Genomic DNA, 14,200 nt, shown 5'->3' with positions numbered 1-14,200 from the left:
CTCAACTCAGTGCAGCCATCTCCATAAATTAAGACTTATCTACGATCAGTGAATGGGGACAAAACAACCTTGTCCCATTTAATGCTAGTAAAACTACATATATACAATTTACTAACAGACAGATATTGCCAGATTCGTATAATACTTTCGGTACTACTAATATTCCCATCTTCAAAACTAATGAAATTCTCGGCGTCTCAATTAACAATGCCCTCAGCTGGACCTCTCATGTTAGATCACTTGCTAAAACCGCCTCAAAGAAACTTGGATTATTGTACAGAGTCCGTAACTTCTTCACTGACGAGCAATTAGATATAAGAGGCATGTGTGCTCTCAGCTTGAATATTGCTCACCGTTGTGGAATGGATGTGGAGAGGTTGCATTAAAACAACCAGACAAAATTCAGAACAAAGCTGTTAGAATCATTAACAACCCTGCCATTACAAATAAACTACCTCCCCTGTATGTAAGAAGGAATGTTGCCTCCCTTGCATTATTTTACAGATATTTTTATGGCAAATGCTCAGACGAAGTTGCGTCCATGGTGCCACCTCTCCATGCCTTCCCTCGTGCTACACGGGCATCTGGTAGCGTTCATGACTGGAATGTCACTCAGCCATATTGCAGAACTTCTGCCTATCAGAATTCTTTCATTTCCCGAACTGCATCTCTTTGGAACTCGCTTCCCCAGAGTTGTTTCCCTCCAAATTTCAACCTACAGCTGTTCAAGTCTAACTGTTACACATATTTAATGAAAAGAGGACAACAGTAATCTGGTGTATGGATTTTTTTTTTTATTCATTTGTTTTTCCTTCCTCCGTTCTGTTATTTAAAAAAAAAAAAAAAATACACGGGCATCAACTACGACACATACTCTATCTTTCTTTGTGATGTGAAGCCAATCCACCTGCTAGTTTCTGATATACAGGCCCTGACGTAAAGAAGGACAGACGGACAGACAGGGGTGATTCCTATATCCTCACCATACGGAACAATGGCGGATAAAAAAAAGGCTTAGCACTAGAACATAATGCTAGTCACAAAGCACCACTGAAAAGATGTACAGGTGTAATATTATACTAACTTGGCCTAAAATGGACATCTCTCGTTCTTATATTCTCAGCTGTAACAATGAATTAGCATCAGATGTTGGTAGTCACGAAGAAGTGCCACAGAAAGGATGTTGAGTCTATTCTGCTGTTGAGCTATGCATTGAAACAACCTGCAAAAGGATGGAACTCCGGGCCAGTTCAAGGTAAAAGAACTATATATAGTCACAAAGATGTGCTATGGCAAATATGTAGTGCTAGTTACGAAGATGTGCCGTGGAAAGGATGCAAAGCTGCAGTAGCGTCCTATTCTGCTACTGAGCTATGTGAAATAAGCTACAAAGGGAAGGAAATCTGAGGCAAATTAGAATAAAAAGAGAATAGTCACGAAGAAGTGCCATGGCAAAGATATAGTGCACTCATATTATCATTGTCACTGAGTTCCATGATATATGCTGGAAAGTATATTACCTTTTTTTTCCCTCCAAGAAAAAATAAAAACAACATAACACAGACCCCAATTTAAGATCCGTTCATTTCGAGATGCCCAGACACACTGTGTTTAAAAGACAGGAGGTCATAGGCAGCAGGAAATACAAACAAAGGAAGACAGTTCCAGAGTTGACCTGTTGCATATACGCTGTGATAAAACAACAACAGACCTTAACTCCTGTCGCCGACACATTTATTTTACTTATTATTCTACCTAACACCAATCGATTTCCTTCAGGTTAACACGACCCTCTGGTTGCTACACGAAAAAAAGGTAAAAAAATATATATATATACATGTATATCGATTCTCTTCAAGCATCCCAACCTACCTAATCTAACCCCACCCAACCCAACCTAACCCAGCACTCCTGGCCTATCTTACAGAATGCAGAGCACGGTGCTGTGTGTGTCCCTGGTGCTCAGTGCGCTGGTCCTGGGTTCGACTCAGGGGACCCTGATAGGACCTGTAGCGTGTAATTCTGTTACCACGATGCAAGTTGGTGACAGAGTGCAGATTGATACGCCTGGCTACCCTGGCTATAATGGCAATGAATAGTGAGTTGTTGTTATTATTTAGTAGTAGTAGTAGTAGTAGTAGTAGTAGTAGTAGTAGTAGCAGTAGTAGCAGTAGTAGTAGTAGTAGTAGTAGTAGTAGTAGTAGCAGCAGCAGCAGCAGCAGTAGTAGTAGTATTAGCAGCAGTAGTAGTAGTTCTTGCTATCATCATCATTCATTATTAACCTCATTTTTATTATTATTATAATTATCATCATGAGAGCAATGGAAGAAATGAGCAAGAAGTGGCTAAAGTAGTTACAGGCTAGGGGTTCAGCTGAAATATGCACTGAGTATACTGAGAGCAAGAAGCACGTAAAGAGACTAGTGAAGAGGACAATGGAGGTAAATGATGATCTAGGAGGAAAAATGAATGCGAACTACTCTGAAAATAGGAAGTTATTCTGGAAAAAGGTGCCGAAATGTAGAAGTGAAAGCGGAAAGAAATGTGATGGTGTGAAGGATGCAGGTGGTAGATTATTAACCCATGGAGATGAGGACCAGATGGATTGGGCAAATTTGGGCTGTCTGGACACTGCTATTCCTCAGCCTGCCCCTGGGTGGGAAAGGAGGTCCGGATGATGATGATGATTATTATTATTATTTTTATTGTGCAAACTGATACACCCGGCTACCCGACCTAGAATGGCAATGAATGGTGAGTTATTACAGTATTAATAATAATAAAAAAACAATAATATAATAATAATAATAGAATAATAATAATAATAATAATAATAACAATAATAATAATAATGGTGGTAGGTGGTGGCGACCATCATCCACTCACTGGATGCAGTGCTGGCTACTACTTCCTTATCTTTTATCATTCTTTTTCTGTGCCTGCCCTCCTCTCTTCCTATTTCTCCCATCTCTCCTGTCACTTCTTATCGCTCTTCCTTCCTTTACAGGTGGCTTTACACTGAGTGACATGCCAAATGGTTTACTGTAAGCCAAGAAACCATTTACGATGCTGGGTGGTAACCATACAACCAAACCATACGTGCTCCCTACGTGTCAAAAGTGGGTTGGTGGAGGGTTAGTGCCCCTCCCCTTAAAACAAATAAATCAAAGTCAAATGGCCACCCCTTACGGGATTATGGTGTCTGGCAATAGATATAATAATAATAATAATAATAATAATAATAATACGGTAATAATAATAATACGGTAATAATAATAATAATTAGTAGTAGTAATAGTAGTAGTTGCAGTAGTAGTAGTAGTAGTTGTTGTAGTAGTAGTAGTACCATTATTATTATCAGTTTTATTATTAGTTATTATTATTATTATTATTATTAGTTATTATTATTATTGTTATTATTATCATAATCATCATCATCACTGTGCCATCCCTACACTTTCGTAATATTGTTATCATCATTTTACTTATCACAATGTCTTCCACAGCTGCAAATACACCGTGATCTGCGACACACCTGACAAAACCTATCTGTATTTCTTCTGCAAAGTGTTTGAGCTGGAAGATTCGAAAAAATGCAAAAAGGATTCACTCGCTGTGATAGACGCGAAGAAGTCTAAAAAGTAAGCAAAACAGTAGCAGTTCATTAGGTTTGGTTAGGCTACATCATCTTTCCCACCTCGAGATGGTGTGAACTAGAAACAAGAGAAGATACAAAAGTGTAAGTACTATCAAAAACACGTCAACTGAACTGGCCCACCACACAACCAATACATCCTTCACGCCCCTCAACTCCTAGCTCCATCCTTCAGGCCAGTAATAATAATCCATCCACATCTTTTTCCTTTTTCTATCGCTGCTACAATGGTCACTCCGCCTCTGAACTGTCTGCGTGCATCCCTCCACCAATACGGCGGGCGCATAGCACCCGTCTAGCAACAAATTACCCATCCTTTTCTGTCCAACTCTCTAATCATATGCAAAAGTTAACTGTTACTGCCAGTCCTTCATGTATGCAAGGGGTCAACTCTGAGACAGTCTTCCTGTCTGTATTTCCTACTGCCTATGACCTTCTAGTCTTTTAAAGGCGGTGGGTCCAGGCATATCCAAATGAACGAATTTTGAAACTACTCTGCCATATTGCAGAACTTCTGCCTATCAGAATTCTTTCATTCCCCGAACTGCATCTCTCTGGAACTCGCTTCCCCAGAGTTGTTTCCCTCCAAATTTCAACCCACAGCTGTCCAAGTCAACTGTTACAGATATTTTATGAGGACACCAGTAATCTGGTGTATGAATTATTATTTTTTTTTTACTCATTTGTTTTTCCTTCCTCCGTTCTGTTATTTATAAAAAAAAAAAAATCGTATTTTTGTATTTTCTTGGAGGGAATAATCTTGGGGGCTTCTGGCCTTTGGTTCCTTTTCCTTGCATTAAAAAAAAAAAAATCACCCACAGGCAGAAATTACTTTCACTCATTCTTTGCTGTTCCTTCTGCCTGTGGGTGACTCTACACTGAGTGACAAGCCGAATGGTTTCCTGTACACCAGGAAACCATTTACTATGTTGGGTGGTAACCATATAACCAAATTTTGGTGCCTGGTGGTTTAGTGGGTAACAGAGCGCTCCAATCGGATTGAGCCGGTAAAGGTTTATATCCAAGGGGTGGTTCGGGTTGATTGCTCATGTAATGCCACTCAGGGATGAGTGAGGCTGGTCAATCTTATCTTAAATGTCAGGACCAACATGCCTAGCCCAGAGCTCCTACGCTCCTCATGGGGCAACGTAGGATTAGATGATGGATGGATGGATGGAAAAAAATAATCAACACTTTATCCCCCCATTCAGGAGCACAAATTATTCACGTCAGGTATCTGAAGCCCGTGACCAGTCACTATTCCATGAGTGGCATTAGGTGGGCAATAACCAGCCCTCAGATTAAACTCTCATGAGCCACATGCAGCTGGACACCTTAACCCACTAGACCACCAGGCGACACTTGGCCCCACCCTAAGGCAAGGCTCGGGATTCTCGTCGGTTGAGGAAGCTCCCTAGCACCTCTTCCTCAGCTACTTATTTTTTAATATGGCTGGTAAATATCCATTTGTATGTCATTTATGCAGAAAGTGGCAGTACTGGCATGATTAAAAGACACCGAAGAAGATAGCAGGGAGTAATAAACAAAATAAATCACTTAGGAGGAGATGTTAGGGAGCTTCCTTACCCTACGAGAATACGGGTCAAGAACATGTTCCAAAAGAAATTCAACACAAAGGCAAGGAATTCAACACAAAGGCAAGGAATTCAACACAAAGGCAAGGAAGTCAACACAAAGGCAAGGAATTCAACACAAAGGCAAGGAAGTCAACACAAAGGCAAGGAATTCAACACAAAGGCAAGGAATTCAACACAAAGGCAAGGAAGCCAACACAAAGGCAAGGAATTCAACACAAAGGCAAGGAAGCCAACACAAAGGCAAGGAAGTCAACACAAAGGCAAGGAATTCAACACAAAGGTAAGAAATTCAACACAAAGGCAAGGAATTCAACACAAAGGCAAGGAATTCAACACAAAGGTAAGAAATTCAACACAAAGGTAAGAAATTCAACACAAAGGCAAGGAATTCAACACAAAGGCAAGGAATTCAACACAAAGGCAAGGAAATACCAACTGATTCATGTTTATCAAAGGACCTGTACATGGCAGCTTCTTTACTTATTTGTTTATCTATCAGTTTATGTACCTACCTATTTATTTATCCATTTATTGTATTAACTGTGGACGTGGCACCAAATCATGTTTAAAATGGCAAGACATAATGATGACGGACCCAAGCCATCCATGGTCACATCACTTCTGTTTCTCCTTCTATGGACTTCAAAAATTAGTGTGGTGAGTGAAAGACTAACTAGGAGAATGCAGGTAAGGTGAATGGGGGAGAGGAGGGGAGACCCGAAGATGAGAAGCAAGGATGAAGTGGAGGCATTATGTAAGAGGGAGATGCAGGTTGGAGTGAGAGACTAACTAGGCGAGAACATATGTGAGGTGGAAGTGGAGGAGGAGAGGAGACCTGAGAAAGATGGAATGGAGAGGGATATGAGAGAGAATAGGTGTAGGTTGGGGGGAGGGCAGCAAACTGGTCGGGGAAAGGGCGACATGGAGGTGAAGGCATGTGGCTATAGACTGATGGATAAAGAAATGCAAGAAAGGTGAAAGGACTTGTGCAGGTGAGTCAACTGTACAACTAATCACCCTGCCATCACCCAGGTACTGTGGAAAGAAGGGACCACCAGCCTACAACACCCCAACAGGCTGGATTAAACTCATTTTCAAGAGTGACGCAACTAAAAATAAAAAGGGAGCCAGGTGTTACGCGTGGTGTCGTCCGAAGCCATGCCCCAACACAACAACAACAACCACATCAACAACCACCACCGCCTGCCCCACCACCACCACCACATCAACAACCACCACCGCCTGCCCCACCACCACATCAACAACCACCCCCACCTGCCCCACCACCACATCAACAACCACACCACCATCCACCACAACAACAACCACACCACCAACCACCACCACCACCACATCAACAACCACCACCACCACATCAACAACCACCACAACAACAACCACAACACCACCCACCACCACCACAACAACAACAACCACACCACCACCCACCAACTCCACCACAACAACCACACCACCACCCACCAACTCCACCACAACAACAACCACACCTGACTGCTAAAACCCTGAACCCCATATGACACATGAAGCCAAACCCGAAGCATGTACGACTGAACCACCACATGTGAACCCACGACCAAACACACCGAATTAAACCCACACCTGAAGCATCAACTGAAGCACCTCAAATGAACCACCACCAGCCCCCACACCTGACCCTTCCTGCCAGACCAACCTCTCATCTGAACCTGAAACTGAACCACAACATAAACCACCAAACGAACCAGCAACCAAACAAGCCAGACCTGAACCCCAAATTGGAGCACCTATGAACGACTCTCCAATTGAACCCTCTAAAGCCAAACAGGCAAACCCAATCCTCTTTGTCTGAACCTCTGAACTCCCACTGAAGCCTCAGGAACCCCGGACTGCAATGGATTAACTGATCTTAAATGAACGTATGATATCTGAACCCCTCTATCAGGGGTTCTCTCTCAAATCGTGGTTTACACATTTTTCTGAACTCTTATGCTTTTCTCATTCGACCTCCTCTTTAAGCAAACTCACTCTCTCTCTCTCTCTGCTCACACCCTTAATCTTCAAGGACTGCAAAACCAATATGGCTCTCAAATAAATAAATAAATAAATAAATGAATAAGGTCATTGAGAGCAAGTGAAAAAAAAATCCAACACTAACGAAACACACAAAAAGGCTTATATGTTAGAGTCAGAACTACCTCTACCTTGAAGATATAGAATTCTCTCTCACGGGTCTCTCTCACACCATCAGAAGGACCCCTAACCTTCATCTTTCGTATACTGTCCTCTGCTAATATATAAATTCCTGGCTACTGAAGTCCTAATAGTGGAATACTGATATAAATTTTTAGTTTGTGTGCACATACCGGTATATAAGTATTGGCCATAATATAATGCACTGCAGCCTTCGTGGTTTCAATGCCTTTTTTTTTTGGGGGGGGAGGGGAAGGGGGGGGATTTCCTAGATTTTGGTATGCTGATAGTGACAATGATGGTGAAAACTGGCAAAGCGTTCGTGGTGATGGTGATATGATTTAAGGCCTAATGGTGACTGTGGTTATGGTGGTGATGATGATAAACGTATGTGGTGATGATAACATGACTATTAGTGATGAAGATGACGATGCTGGTGATCAAAATGATGGTTTGTGGTGATGGTGATATGACTAAAATGTTGGTGATGATGATGATGATGATGATGATAACTGACTCTAACATCATCGAGGGAAAGACACTACCAGACAGAAAAGCAAAAAGCATCACCATCATCATCATCCCGCCTCCTTTTCCCCCCGCAGATGGAGTGAGGTCGGGTCCGGCAAGCAAGAAAGAGAAAAAATATGAAGGTGGTTAAAGAAATCAGCACCATGTGGAAATGTTGGGTGGGAGAGGGAAGCAGGTGAAAGCTTGATCTCTTTATTTATTATTCAAGAGTTCAAGCTCTAACCTGTATAAAAAACTGGAGCTCTAACCTGTCTCTCCCCCCACCCAACATACACATATATACACACATATATATATACAGTACATACATACACATATATACATATACATACATATATACCAATTCTCCCATCACTGTCCCAGTGTCAGGGCATTACAATGAAAGCAAGTCGGGGTGAAGGGTGAGAATGTCTTCGCGTACATCAAGGTGTGTGTGATGAAGTAGGTACACAAACAGAGAACAGAGTCCACGGGGTGTGAAGGGGGCAATAACTGGGCAGTTAACGATATGATGGGGTAATGCTTCAGCCACAGGATTATGAGATCATTTACACCACCCAAGTCATACCCATTCTCTCCAGTTTACCCTGTTTGTTCGTTTTCTTTTCATGAACTTGACAGAAAATGACAAATTCGTACAAATAACTAAACCAAAGAGATATTAGCAATTCTTAAACCCAATTAATCATATTTTAAACAAACACTGAGATAACGTTATACTGAGCCATGTGTGTGTAGCCTAGTACAGTTCACCTTAATGTCTCCCTCTGTCTGTATTTCCTACTGCCTATGACCTCCAGTCTTAAATGCAGTGTGTCGACGCATCTCGAAATAAGGATCTTGAATTTAGCTCTATTTTTTCTTAGAAGGAACAATCTTGCGGGATTCTGGCCTTTGGTTCCTTCTTCCTTGCATAAAAAAAAAAAATCGCTTTCAGTGGTTTTCAATCCATCAATCCAATTCTTCAATACATTCAACACAACAGTCCACTCCTTCAATGCTTTCTCAATCCATCAATCCAATCCTTTTCTGTCCCACTGAGAGTAGAGTCCCAAGGTTAAGCTCTTCAGGCAGGGGTGACAAGGGTCCTAGGGTGACCAGCCTCGCCCGCCCCTAAGTCGCATTGTTTGAGGGAGGGAGAGAGAGAGAGAGAGAGAGAGAGAGAGTTATTTATACCTTCACCTTCACTCATCCAACTTAGCGAATATCAAAGCATCTGATATCATTCTGTATCACTGTCACAACGGTACCTCACTCTTATCATACTCCATCACTATCTTACTTTCTCATTCTATCTTAATATCACTCCATCTCATTCTATGTTCGCCCCCGTGTACAGTACAGTACAATTCTCATGTGTGCAGAGGCTTCCCACATATAGCAGCTCTTCTCAAAAACGTGGAATTAAAGGCTTTTCGTCCTATTTACTCTCCTCCTCCTACTGGCTCCCCTCAACCTTTATCTCTTCGCCGCACTGCTGCAACTTTATCCTTTTCTATCGCCACTTCAAAGGCCACTGTTCCCCTGAACTGTCTGCTTGCATCACTCCACCATTACGGCGGGCGCGTAACACCCGTCTAGCAACAAACTCGCATCCCTTTTGTAATGAACTCCTTAATGCAAGAGCTAACCGTTACTCCCATTCCTTTATGTATGCAACAGGTCAACTCTGGATCTGTCTGTATTTACTACTGCCTATGGCCTCCTGTCATTTAAACAGTGTGTCCAGGCACCTCCAAAGGAACAGATCTTAAATTTCGCTTTTTTTTTTTTTTTTTTTTTTCTTCCCTGGAAGGAAGTCTTCCGGGCTTCTGGCCTTTGGTTCCTTCTTCTTTGCATAGAAAAATTACTTAATCACTTTATCACTCCCTCCTCTCTCTCTCTGTCAGGGTGAGTCAGAGAGAGGCAGAATGCGCCAGAGTAAGTCAGGGTGAGGAGAGGTTAGGCAAGGTTCGCGCCATTACCCCCAGCCAGGCCTCATCAAGTATGGTAAACACTTCCTTCACAACCTGCCTTACCCTCCCGTGCCTGCCTTACCCCCCCCCCCGTGCCTGTCTCACCCCTCCCGTCTCTCGTGCCTGCCCCACCTTCCCGTGTCTGCCTCACCCCCGCTTACCTCTTTCCTCACCCTTTTCTCCCTCCAACTTTCCTCCTTTCTTTTCCCTCCTTTCGCCCTTCTCTCCATCCCTCCATCCACTACTCTCTCTCTCTTTTTGTACCTTCACCTTTTACTGTCCTGCCTCCCACTTGGCGTGCCTATGTCCGTTAAATATCTACTTATTTTCCTATATATCTATCTGTCTGTCTACCTGTCTGTCTGCCTAGCAAAATACTTACACTCCTTCCTACTCATGTATGTCTGTCAACGAACATACGAGTACTTACATTCCTATGTATGTCTGCCTGTCTAAAAGCCTACCTACTTTTCTACCTACCTACCTGTCTGTCTGTCTAATTTACCTACCTACCTACTACCCTCCCTTCCTACCTACTTCCCTCCCTACAGTAACTTCTTTCTCCATTACCTACTTCCCAACCACCCTCCTTCCCTACCTACTTCCCTCCCTTCCTCCCTACAGTAACTTCTCTCCTACCTTTCTCCATTCCTTCCTACCTACCTACCTCCCTGCCTGCCTGCCTGCCTACACCTTTCATCTTGCCTACACATTTTTCTCTTACAGAATTCTTTCCATTTTTACTTATCCCACCCTCCGCTCTCTCTCTCTCTCTCTCTCTCTCTCTCTCTCTCTCTCTCTCCATCCACCCATCTGTCCATGTTCATACGTATTTGTTGCTCAATTTGGTAACTCTCTCTCTCTCTCTCTCTCTCTCCACCTACCGGCACTGATATAACCACGCCTCTACTGCTGATTAATACAAACGTCCCTCAACTCCCTATCCCCCGAAAGGCTGATGGCAGAACAGGTGAAATTCAGCCTGCAGTCCACTGGGTTCACGCAAAGATGAGCCTGGGACACAACAACAACAACTACCCTACCACAACAACTACAGGTACCTTACTACTACAACAAGAACTAGCCTACCCTACCACTACAACAAGAACTAGCCTACCCTACCACTACAACAACAACTAGCCTACCCTACCACTACAACAACAACTAGCCTACCCTACCACTACAACAACAACTACAGGTACCTTACTACTAAAACAACAGCTACCCTACTACTACAACAACTGCCCTACTACAACTATCCTACAACTACAACAACAATCCTACTACAACAACAACTACTACCCTACAACAACAACTACCCTACTACCGGTACTACAACAACAACTACCCTACTACCGGTACTACAACAACAACTACCCTACTACCGGTACTACAACAACAACTACCCTACTACAACAACTACCCTACTAAAACAACAACTACCCTACTACAACAACAACTGCCCTACTACTACTACTACAACAACAATCCAGGAGATATCACTGAGCTGAGTGAGTTACAGGAGCATAAGTGTTAATAGGAGTGTGTGAGTGAGGTGGAGGGGGAGAGGGAGGGGGAGACCAAGGATGAGATGGAGAGATGGAGTACAGAGGTATATAGGACAGGGGATGTAAGTTGGGGGGGAGAGACTAACTAGGAGAATGGATGTGAGTGAGGTGGTGGGAGAGAGGGAGGGGGTGACCAAGGATGAGATAGAGGGATGGAGTAGAGGTATATGAGACAGGGGGTTTAAGTTGGGGGGTAGAGACTAACTAGGAGAATGGATGTGGGTGAGGTGGTGGGGGAGAGGGAGGGGGAGGAGACCGGGGATGGAGTAAAGAGGTATATGAGCGAAGGGGAGGGGGGTGTAAGTTTGTGGGGAGGGGAGCTAATGGTAGGAGAGGGGGCAACATGGAGGCGATTTACTGGTGGCCACCCCTTATGGGATTAAAACTGACTATAGATAGATACATAGATAGATGGGTAGATATGGATAAACCCTCTCATGCTCGGTACAACTCTCCTCTTCCACCCGCCACCAGGGGACACGCATCCACCTGAGTAAGTCACAGGCGCCGGTGTGCAAAAAGGTTAATTAAATATTCATCATTAAAATTACCTGAGGGTTGGGTCAGCCGGAAATGACGTGGCAATTAACACCTTCCACACCTTCATTACTTTTTACTCTTTACTTATTTATTCAGTGGTATTTATTTTTGCCATTATTTTTATTTATTTCTATCACCTATAGTATCCTCATTTTTTTATTAATTTATTTATTTTTATCATCTTCAATACCTTCATTATTTATTTATTTATTTTTATCATCTTCAATACCTTCATTATTTATTTATTTATTTTTATCATCTTCAATACCTTCATTATTTATTTATTTATGTATTCTTATCATCTTCAATACTTTCATTTTTTATTTATTTATTTATTTTTATCACCTTCAATACTTTCATTATTTATCTATTTATTTATTTTATCTTTAATACCTTCGTTATTTATTTATTTATTTATTTTTATCATCTTCAATACTTTAATTATTTATTTATTTTTATCACCTTCAATACCTTCATTATTTATTTATTTATGTATCATCTTCAATACCTTCATTATTTATTTATTTTTATTACCCTCCATACCTTCATTATTTATTTATTTATTTATTTTTATCACCTTCAATATGCCATTACTTATTATTCATTTATTTACCATCTTCAATACCCTCATTATTTATTTATTTATTTATTTATCATCTTCCATACCCTCATTATTAATTTATTTATTTTAATTACCTTCAATACCCTCATTATTTATTTATTTATTTATTTATTTTTATCATCTTCAACACCTTCATTATTTATTTATTTATTTTTAACACCTTCAATACCTCATTACTTATTAGTTATTTATTTTTATCACCTTCAATACCGGTACCCTAATTATTTTTTAATCTATTTACCTGTATTCAGTTATTTCCATCATCTTCAATACCTCATTATTTTTCATTTATTATTTATTTTTATCACCTTCAATACCCCATTATTATTATTTTTTATCACATTCAATACCTTCATTATTTTTCATTTTTCAATTTCTTTTTTATACTGCGAGGTGCTAGAGGCCTTCACGTGGTGGCACATATAACCAGGCGGCTCCACTGCCTGGCTATACCAAACGTCCCTCAAGTGAAATAAACAGCAAGAGGATGAAATTTTGGGCCAGGTTAAGAGGAAAGAACTAGAGAAAAATGGAAGAAAAACTACAGGAAAAAAGGGAGAAAGAACTATAAACAAGGGAGAAAGAACTATGGAACAAAGGGAGAAAGAACTGCAAAAAAGGGAGAACACTATATAGACAAAGTACTTAGCTATATAAAAAGGGGATGAAAAGAGAAAAAAAATGAACTATTGGAAAAAAGGGAGAAACTACAGAAAAAAAAAGGGAGAAATAACAAAGGGAGAAAGAACTATGAAAAAAGGGAGAAAGAACTATTGAAAAAAGGGAGAAAAACTACAGAAAAAAGGGTGAAAAACTACAGAAAAAAGGGTGAAAAACTACAGAAAAAAGGGTGAAAAACTACAGAAAAAAGGGAGAAAAACTACAGAAAAAAAGGGAGAAAAACTACAGAAAAAAAGGGAGAAAGAACTAGCGAAAAAAGGGAGAAAGAACTACAGAAAAAAGGAATAAAGAACTACAGAAAAAAGGGAGAAAGAAATACAGGAAAATGGGAGAAAGAACTATAGAACAAAGGGAGAACGAACTACAGAAAAAAAGGGAGAACGAAATACAGAAAAAAGGGAGAAAGAACTAGCGAAAAAAGGGAGAAAGAACTAGCGAAAAAAGGGAGAAAGAACTAGCGAAAAAAGGGAGAAAGAAAAAAGGAAAAAAACAAATTAAAAAAAAATCTTAAAAAAAAACAAAAAAAAAAAATGGGCCAATAACTCCAAAATCTTCCTCCATTAAGGGTATATTTATTTTTTACATGGATGGCATTTTGTATTTATTTCTTGCTACTAAGGTCTCTCTCTCTCCCTCCCTCCCTCCCTCTCTCTCTCTCTCTCTCTCTCTCTCTCCCTCCCTCCCTCCCTCCCTCTGAGCCAAGTGACCCTAATGACCCAGTATATTGGATTAATTACTCATCAGCGACATAAGTTTAGCAGCAAAATATTAAAAGCCTGACAGACTGGATGACAGACGGACAAACTGGTAGACTGTTAGCGGTAAATATGGATCTGTACACACACACACATACATACATA

The 14,200-nt window shown here is 41.0% G+C and overlaps 1 long non-coding RNA gene across 1 annotated transcript; it reads left to right on the top strand.

Annotated features, from left to right (window-relative positions):
- Positions 1-2,726: 2,726 nt before the first annotated feature.
- LOC145408921 (uncharacterized) lies at positions 2,727-6,300 on the top strand. Its single transcript, XR_013899013.1, has 3 exons — positions 2,727-2,754; positions 3,507-3,641; positions 6,286-6,300. It is a non-coding gene; the product is annotated as an uncharacterized LOC145408921 (long non-coding RNA).
- The last annotated feature ends 7,900 nt before the right edge of the window (positions 6,301-14,200 follow it).

This window comes from Coenobita brevimanus, chromosome 79 (genome assembly GCF_032717465.1).
Source record: "Coenobita brevimanus isolate Jiangsu-jjx chromosome 79, ASM3271746v2, whole genome shotgun sequence".
Lineage (NCBI taxonomy): Eukaryota > Metazoa > Arthropoda > Malacostraca > Decapoda > Coenobitidae > Coenobita > Coenobita brevimanus.
This window is presented reverse-complemented; position numbering and strand designations above follow the sequence as displayed.